We start from the raw sequence: 8,816 nt of genomic DNA on the forward strand, positions 1-8,816 counted from the left end.
CTCACTCAGTCTATATTTTATGTTAGGGAATTTCTCTGTGTATTGTACATTCTAGTGGATTGTGTTGGTGAACAATGTTGTGTCTCCTTCATTATAGTCTTATACATAGTCCTTGTCCCCCACTCCCCAAACTATCCTGTATTCTACCTTTTTATTTCCTTGGCCTTCAGCCCCTATCAGTCACTGCTTTTCTTTCTTTTCTTCCAAGTGTTTATATGACGAAACTGTCGCACAGCTTGAATCATTCAGCATGCAGCCTTTTCAGATTGGTTTCTTTCTGTTAGTGATGTAAGTTCTAGTTTTCTCTATGTCGTTCTACGGCTTCATACCACTTTTCCTCTTGGTATTGAGTCCTATTCCACTGGCTTGACATATCCACAATTTATTCATCTATTCATCTACTAGTAGACATCTTGATTTATTGTAAGGACTGCCAATTGTGAATTTAGTCACTATAAGTATTTTTCTGTATGCTTTCATGTAATACTACATTTTCAACAATGTGGACAAATGTCAAGGAATATGATTACTAAAATTTATGTTTTGTTTAGATTTGTAAAAGAAAATAAAAAGTCTGTTTAATGTTTTTTTTTTTCATTGAAAGTGCCATTTTGCATCCTTGATAGTAATGAGAGCCCCTGCTGCTCTACCACTTTGACTGCTAGTGCTTGGTGCTTTCAGTGTACCAGATTTGTCATTATAAAGCTGTACAATTTTCTTTAGGTATTTTGACAAAGGATTGTGAAAAGTTGACTAACATGAAGGGTATGTGAAACTCTTGCTGTGCAGCAGGCTTCTTATCAAATCAGAGAATGGGTAGCTACCACTTAACCATCATGCTACTCTTTCACCAGTGGGCACATCTTGGCAGGCAAGTCAGTATTATAGCATGTAGGTTCCAATGCTAGATAAGGGTATTGATATCATTTCTTTTCTGACAGCCCATATAGCACTTGTGGTGCTATGAAAGCTAACCAAGCAGGAAGAGTGTTTCTTGGTTACTTTGAATTTGATTTATCTATCTCCTGCATCCAAAGTAATGTAGCCTCAACATCTAGTTATGATGTGCAACCAAAGGCATCCTGTACTTTGGATGGGGCTCTGGGGTCTACATGGTCACTTATAAATTAAGTCTTGGAAGCTGCATGATCCTTATGAACTCAAATTTTAAAGTATTAATTGGCTGTTTTTATTGTGTAAATCAAGGAGAGATTTCATACTTCCATTCTTGCTAATGCTGGCTCATTCTGACTCAAGTGTTGCCTCTGAAAAACAGGATTCATCAAATCCTAATTTTTATATTAATAGTTCCATTGTAGGGTTGTTGAAAATCTACCAAGAGAGAGAAATTCCAGCCAACATAAATCAATTCAACAAATGTTCTATAGCTATGTTCTGGGTGTTTACCTACAGGAATACTGGGCTGCTGCCTGCCAGGAAGAAGAAGTTCAGAATCCATTGAGGCAATTTCATCCTTACTTTGCTAACTATGGGAGAAAATGCCTATTGCAGACTGAAGCCAGGACAGCTAAGCAGAGAGGAAACAGATATTAAAGCCAATGTTTCACTAGCAATTTAAGTTTATTCTTCTTTCATAGAGCCTTCCAAAGAAAGCTCAGAAATATTAATGACATTGTAAGTCAGCAGAACTAATTTTCATATTTCCTTTCAAGTAAAAATTGGCATCATTTCTAAGAGATTCTCATCTTAAATGAAGGTTTTTTTTATACAGCAAATCTATCACTCTTGATAAAGGATTCTTATATGCATTAACTCACTTTATATTCACAATCAGGTTGCAAGCCATACATTTTACGGAACCTTAATTTTATTTACTGGAGTCAGTTTGAGAAGAGATTCAAAAACAAGAAGTAAACTTTTTAAGTATCTGGAACTATCATGATTTTATTTACTGCTTTAATAAAAACATGAAGAATAACAATTACTGATTTTTTCTCTTCAGAATCAAGTTTTTTCATCCATTATTTAGAGTATGTATGGGTGTGTACCTGTTTGTCTTCTGATTAATGACTCCTTTCTTACAAAATGTAGTCAGGTCACAATCAGTTCAATCTTTATGAAACATACATGATGTTATACAGTCTCATAGTTGTTTTTTTTTTTTTTAATTTGTTTAGATCGGGCCTATTGGAGCTGTTTCAATATTGCAAATGATTGTGAATCCCTATTACATTGGTTGACTTGCTTAGAATTTTTACTTTGTTGCTAGCCAAATAGTTCATTGACATGCCCAAGTCTCTAAAATTCCCAGCTGAACACAAACAAGTACTATTCGCATGCACATGCTGCCCTGGCCTGTGGGGTATTCAAATGGAACCTCGGAAGAGGTATGGGAGTGAAAGAAGGACAGGAGACATGAAGAAATGAGGGCAAGTCTGGATTCTGGATCAAGCCCTGTTTATTGAAAATTCTTACAGGGTTTATATAGGTAATATCTAGGGCAAGGGCAGGGTTGCTGTGGGAACCCAAAGGCAGATATTCCACCATCTGTCCTTGGCAGGAAGAACTCCAAGATTAGGGAGTGAGCTCTGAGGGAACACAGCTACGGAAGCAAGATAAGCATGCGGCCTCCCTGGACCAGGAGGAGCCCGCGACGTGTCAGGCAGCAGTTCCCAGGGTCCAGGTGGAGTGGCCTGAGGTGACCCCAGCCTGCTACGTGCCAGGCGGAGGTATAGAAAATGGAGTCTACACACAAGGTGGAATTGCCCAATGTTTTAAACCAAGAGCCACTAAGGGTAGCTCCCTACAACGTGCCACATGGGGCAAAACTTTTAGGTCTGATGTTAAGTACAATTAGGAGTATGAATTGAGTGTGGAAAATGGTACCTTTTAACTTCTCCCTCCCTACCATACATCTTTGTCATGCAATAGAACAAGCATTCTCTCTGCAGTTAGAGATGAGAGCATGATTTATATCTTCAGGATGTTCTCCCAAAGAAAACCATGCTGTAAGGAGTAGCACAGCTGCCAAACTGAAAGGCCACGAAACAGCCCAAATGTGCAGTCCACACATATGAATCTGAGGAAGCTGTATAGCAAGATTTGGATGAAGGACTGAAAAATAAGACATTCCTGGAAGTCACCACAAGTGAGGGGTTATAAAGATAATCCTTGAGTATTCTTTGTCAGGCCTCACAGGAGATTGCATTGTTATTGAGATGCTGATTTGAGACCTTGTACCAGAGGCAGATGGAGTGGCCCAGGTGCCCCATATCAATAAAGAATTAGTCAATGAAGCAGAGACTAGAAAAACGGATGCCTTCCACACAAATCTGTAGTGATCACAATGTAGCAGGCTGCTAAAATATTTAGTCCTCCTTTATCAGGGGAATGAGCAGTGGCCAAGAGGTATCATCCAGATGTTTCTAGGACAAGTAGATATTCCTGGCCCCAAATACAGGACACAAACCACAAGTTAGCTCTTTTTGGAAAGTCTGGTAGAATTCTGTGCTAAAACCATCTGGCTCTAGGTTTTGTCTGTTAGAGTTTTATTTGTTTGTTTTTTAAATGGGAGACTTTTAATGACTGATCTTATTTCCTTAGGGATATGGGAGTATTTAACTTGTTTCTCTGATCTTGATTTAACTTTACTGTTTTCTATTGAAAAACGTATTCATTTCCTTTTGATTTTCCACTTTTGTGGAGTACATGTGTTTAAAGTATGACCTAATGACTCTGAATTTCCTCCGTGTGTGTTGTTATGTCCCCCTTCTCATTCTGATTTTCTTAATTTGGATATTATTTCTCTGTCTTTTAGTTAGATTGGATAAGGGTTTGTCTATCTTTGATTCATTGATTCCTTATATTGTTTCCATTTTACTGATTTCAGTCCTGAATTTGCTTGTTTGTTTGTTGCCATCTACTCCTCTTAGGTATGCTTACTTTGTTTTGCTCTATAGCTTTCAGGTATGCCATTTTTTTTGTTGCTATGTGTTCTCTTTAACTTTTTCTATGTAGGCCTTTTGTTCCATGAACTTTCCTCTTAGCACCACTTTCATTGTGTCCCATAAGTTTGGTTATATTGTTTATTCATTTTCATTGGATTCTTGGAATTATTTAATTTCCGTCTTTATTTCTGTCTTGGCCCAGTTATTATTCTGTACAGCCTTGTTCAGTTTTCATGAGTTTGTAGGCTCCTAGCTTAAATTCATGGTGGTCTGATAGGATGCAGGGGGGTATGTCAATTTTCTTGTATTTCTTGAGAGTTGCTTTGTGACTATGTGGTTAATTTTACAAAAAGTTCCATGAGGTGCTGTGAAGAAGGTATATACGTTTGAGTTTGGGTGATGTGTTGTGTAGATATTTGTTAGGTCTATTTGGTTTATAATGTCTGTTAGCTCTAGTATTTTTTGATAACTGAACTACTGTTTACTACCAGAGTTAGTTGCTCACGTAGTGGATTAGAGTAAGGTGTGTGTGTATGTGTGTGTGTATATGTGTGTGTGTTGGGGTTATTATAATATATAAAATGGTGAGGAGGTACTTTTGTCAGACCCATGCCAAGGTGTGCTCCTGAGTAAACAGACCTCATATAAAAAAGGTTTATTTGGGGAGCACATAGGAGTGAGGACCTGAGAAGGGATAAAGTCGTGCAAGTGAACATGTAAACAGGCAAACAGACAGGACCTAAGCCATGAGGATAGAGAAAAGAGGGGCATAGAAGAAGGGAAAACAGAGGACAGAGAAAAACACGAGGGCAGAGAGACATCTGGGATGGCTGGAGGGCCTTTTTACCACTACACACATAGTGTACCCAGTAAAACAGTAGGTGATGGTGTGAGCAGCTGCTAGATCCTTGCAGAAAGACCAGCAGAATCACCTATACACTACCATTCCTCCCTTTTTGTTTAACTAAAGATGAAGAACTAGGAATGAGTGGTATGGCAGGAACAAAAGCATTGTGTTCTTTAGACCGCTTCCTGCTGTTTGGGGGCATCAATATCTTTGGGGATCCTAAGGAAATTTGGATGCTGGACAAGTTCTGGGAAAGCTGGATGCTTCAGTTGCTGTCCAGGCTGTGAGACCCTCTTGGGCTAGGAGAGTGTAATATCTCCATTTAGCTTTTAAAATCATAGGGTTCAGTGTGAGAGAAAGCAATTGGCAGTCAGTTTTCTATATGGAAGTTAAGTACTTTTTCAAAATTATAATGTTGCAGCATAAATTTTAGAATAAAATCATGTATATACTTTTCTTTTTTGTTTTTATTTTTGTTTTTGTTTTTTTCTTTCAAAAAGCTTCATTTTTACTTGGTCCAAGACTGGGTAGGGGGCCCCAGGGTAGTTACAAAGCTGCCTAGCAACTTGAGAGGTTCATTCAAGTGGAGGTCCTAAGGCTGCTTGGTGTGGAGCTAAGGAGGGAGCCCATTAGAAGGCAAGGAGACCTCCTAGTCATGCTTCAGAGTGAGCCACTTAAAGAGAGACACACTCAGAGATGCCTGTGGCATGCTAATTTGTTCTGCTTGCAGCTCAGCCAGCCAAGGGATGCTGGTCAGGTCCATCTTTCTCTTCTTCTTTTTTTAAACATTTTATTCGGGATGATTCTTTTTTTTAATTTAAGTAATTTATTCAGATTACATCCCAATTTTTATCCCCTCACTTGTATCTTCCCTTTCCCGCCTCCCACCCTATTCCCCTCCTCTAGGTCTGTGACAGAAGGGGACCTCCTCCCCCACCATATGGTCTCAGCCTACCAGGTCTCATCTTTGTAGCCTGCTTATTCTTTCTCTGAGTGCCACCAGGCCTCTCCACCAAGGGGAAGTGGTCAAATAGGGGGACACCAGCGTTCATGTCAGAGTCAGTCTTCGCTCTCCACACAACTGTGGAGAATGTGCTGTCCTTTGGCTAGATCTGGGTAGAGGGTCTAGGTTTAACTTCATGCATTGTCCTTGGTACAGTAGTTTGAGCAGAGCCCCACCCCTGTCCAAATTCACCAGCCTCAATGGTCTTCTTGTAGATTTCTAGGACGCTCTGGATCTTTCTATTTTCCCATTCTCCATCTTCTTGATGAGCATAACCTCCTCATCCAGGAAGTGGTTTTCCAAGTAATCATGGAGAAGAGGTTCTGTGTGAGCAGAACCTAGGAAATGAAGATACAAGAGGTTCAGGTTCTTCTCCCAGGCCAAGGCAGCTTCCATGGCCTCCAGAGTTTTACCTTCCTCATCTTGAGATGGCTTCTGCACATCTTGGAAGAGTCCCCATGCTCATTCTGCAACTTGAGGAGACTCTAGCCCTTGCGCTTCTCCTCAGCCAATTCATGGAAAAAATGACCTACACCATCCAGAGCCACGTCATCACTATCAAAATAGCCCAGAGAGAGGTAGGTGTAGGAGGCTTGCAGGTGCAAGTTGACCAGGTGGTTCATGGCAGCTTCCACTTCAGTGGAGTAATTCTGAGGAAGCTGGGAGGTCATGACTGATCTGTAGTATGTAGCTAACCACAAAGAGATGGTGCTGGCTAGTCCTAGGAGCCTAGGGTGGTGAGTAGATGATCCTGGAGGTTGCAACTGAGGAGGTTGGAAGGTGGCTAGAAGCTAACAAAGAGGGATCCCCCGGTCTCTTCAGTCCACATCACTGTTGATGCAAGACACAGAGCCACGGAACCTCCAAGACACTGCCTATATACTTTTCTTTTTTATTAAATATTTTTTATTTTACATATACATTTATATTATTACACATATATACAATAAGCTACCTACAGCAAGAAGAACCATGACACAATCAGGAATTATATAAATGTTACATTCTTAGTGGTTTGGCTATTTGTATTTGGCAGCCTTGAAGAAAATGTCTTTCCTATCTTGGTGCATCTAAAACTCTGAATGAGAATCAGTATCTATCATATCTCATTATTATCAACTTAAAACATCTATCTAGACCTAAGGACATCTTAACTTCTGAACAACTAAACTTCACTGTAAAACTAAGCAGCGTGGTCTTCAACTCCATCAGAGACTTGAGAAGGAATAAAATTAATTACCTGAGTATACAGGGAGTGCAGGTTAGCAGCTTCCCAAATGAGAAGATGACAGAGACAGTTTGCTACCTGAATAGTCACCCACAACTCTCTCTTAAAGCTGTTCTTTTTACACAATCTGAGAACAAGTCTTGGAGTTGAAATTTGGCACAAATTGTTCTCTTTACTTTCTTAATTAATTAATTAATTATACATCCTAATCACAAGCCCCTGTTCCCGGGCTCCTCTCACAACCTCTCTCTCTACTCTCCACTCTCCTTCTCCTCAGAGAAGGAGGAGGTCCCCTATGGGTACCAACTCATCCTGGCACATTAAGTCGCTGAAGGACTAGGGTCATCCTCTCCTGCTGAGACTAAACAAGGCAGTCCATCCAGGGGAAAGTGATCCACAGGGAGGCAACAGGGCCCCCATTCCAGTTGCTGTGGAACCCACATGAAGATCAAGCTGCATATCTGCTACATACGGGCATGGTGCCCTAGGACCAGACCATGCATAGTCTTTGGTTGTGGTTCAGTCTCTGTGAACCCCCATGTACTCAGGTTACCATCTGGCTCCCTCAATCATTTCCCCAACTCTTCCATAGGACTCTGAGAGCTCTGTCTAATGCTTAGCTGTGTGTCTCTGCATTTGTTTCTATCAGCTGCTGGGTAAAACCTCTCAGAAGAGCTATGTTAGGCTCCTGTCTACAAGCATAGCAGAGTAACATTAATAGTGTCAGAGATTGCTTCTTTCCCAAGTAAGTGCCTCAAGGAGGGGAAGTCTTTGGTTGGCCATTCCCTCAATCTCTGCTCCATCTTTGTCTCTGCACTTCTTGTAGGCAGGGTAAATTTTGGGTGGAAGGTTTTGTGGATGAGTTGGTGTCCTTATCCCTCTACAGGAAGTCCTGCCTTGCTACAGGAGGTGGCCACTTCAGGCTCCATATCCTCTGCTGCTAAGAATCTCAGTTAGCATGACCCCTATAGACTTCCTGGGGCATCTCCAAACCCTAGGTGTCTGGCTCATCTCAGAGATAACCCCCATCTGATTTAGTATAAAACATGGTTCTGGTGTTCAATGGCAAGTCAGGGGAAGTAAGATAAGGTTAAAATCCAAAGTAGTAAACAAGTAACTTCAAACTTTGCTTAGGAGCACTGGGTGGGGCTTTTGGGAGTTCGCCCTGCTGTGTAGCTAATGTTCCATTGGAGGTCACAACAATCTTTTAGGGGCTAAATTCCTCCACATTAAATAGAGGGGACTTATCTAAAAACATTATTTTTGTCTGAAAACTTATTTATTACTTAAACTATAATCCAATTTATGAAATTAAAGTCTAGGAAAGAAAGTCCATTTTTAAAACACACACACATGCACATACATGTGGGCACAGGAGCGTGCACGCACAGACACCATTTTATTTTATTTTAAATAATTTACTTTTATTTTATGTGCATTGGTGTTTTGCCTTTATATATGTCTGTGTGAGGGTGTTGGATCCCCCTGGAATAGGAGTTACAGACAGTTGTAAGCTGCCATATAAGTGGTGCAAAATGAACCTGGGACCTCTGGAAGGGCAGCCAGTGCTCTTGCCCATTGAGCCACCTCTCCAGTGGCCTCTGAGAGCGGGGACTGACTCTGACATGAACTTTGGTGCCCCATATTTGACCACCTCCCCTTGGTGGGGAGGTCTGATGGCATTCAAAGAAAGAATAAGCAGGCTACCAAGAGAAGACTTGATAGCTTATGAACATATAGTGGGGGAGGAGGTCTGTCTCGTCCCTTCCGACCAGCGGAAAATAAGGACACGACCCGAGCGTTCTTCTCCAGGCAGTTTATTCAGGAACC

At 40.9% G+C, this 8,816-nt stretch overlaps 1 pseudogene; it reads right to left on the reverse strand.

The window, feature by feature from the left end:
* Positions 1-5,404: 5,404 nt before the first annotated feature.
* Positions 5,405-6,429, reverse strand: LOC127185205 (ferritin light chain-like; annotated as a pseudogene).
* Between the last annotated feature and the right edge of the window lie 2,387 nt (positions 6,430-8,816).

This window comes from Acomys russatus, chromosome X (genome assembly GCF_903995435.1).
Source record: "Acomys russatus chromosome X, mAcoRus1.1, whole genome shotgun sequence".
Classification (NCBI taxonomy): domain Eukaryota; kingdom Metazoa; phylum Chordata; class Mammalia; order Rodentia; family Muridae; genus Acomys; species Acomys russatus.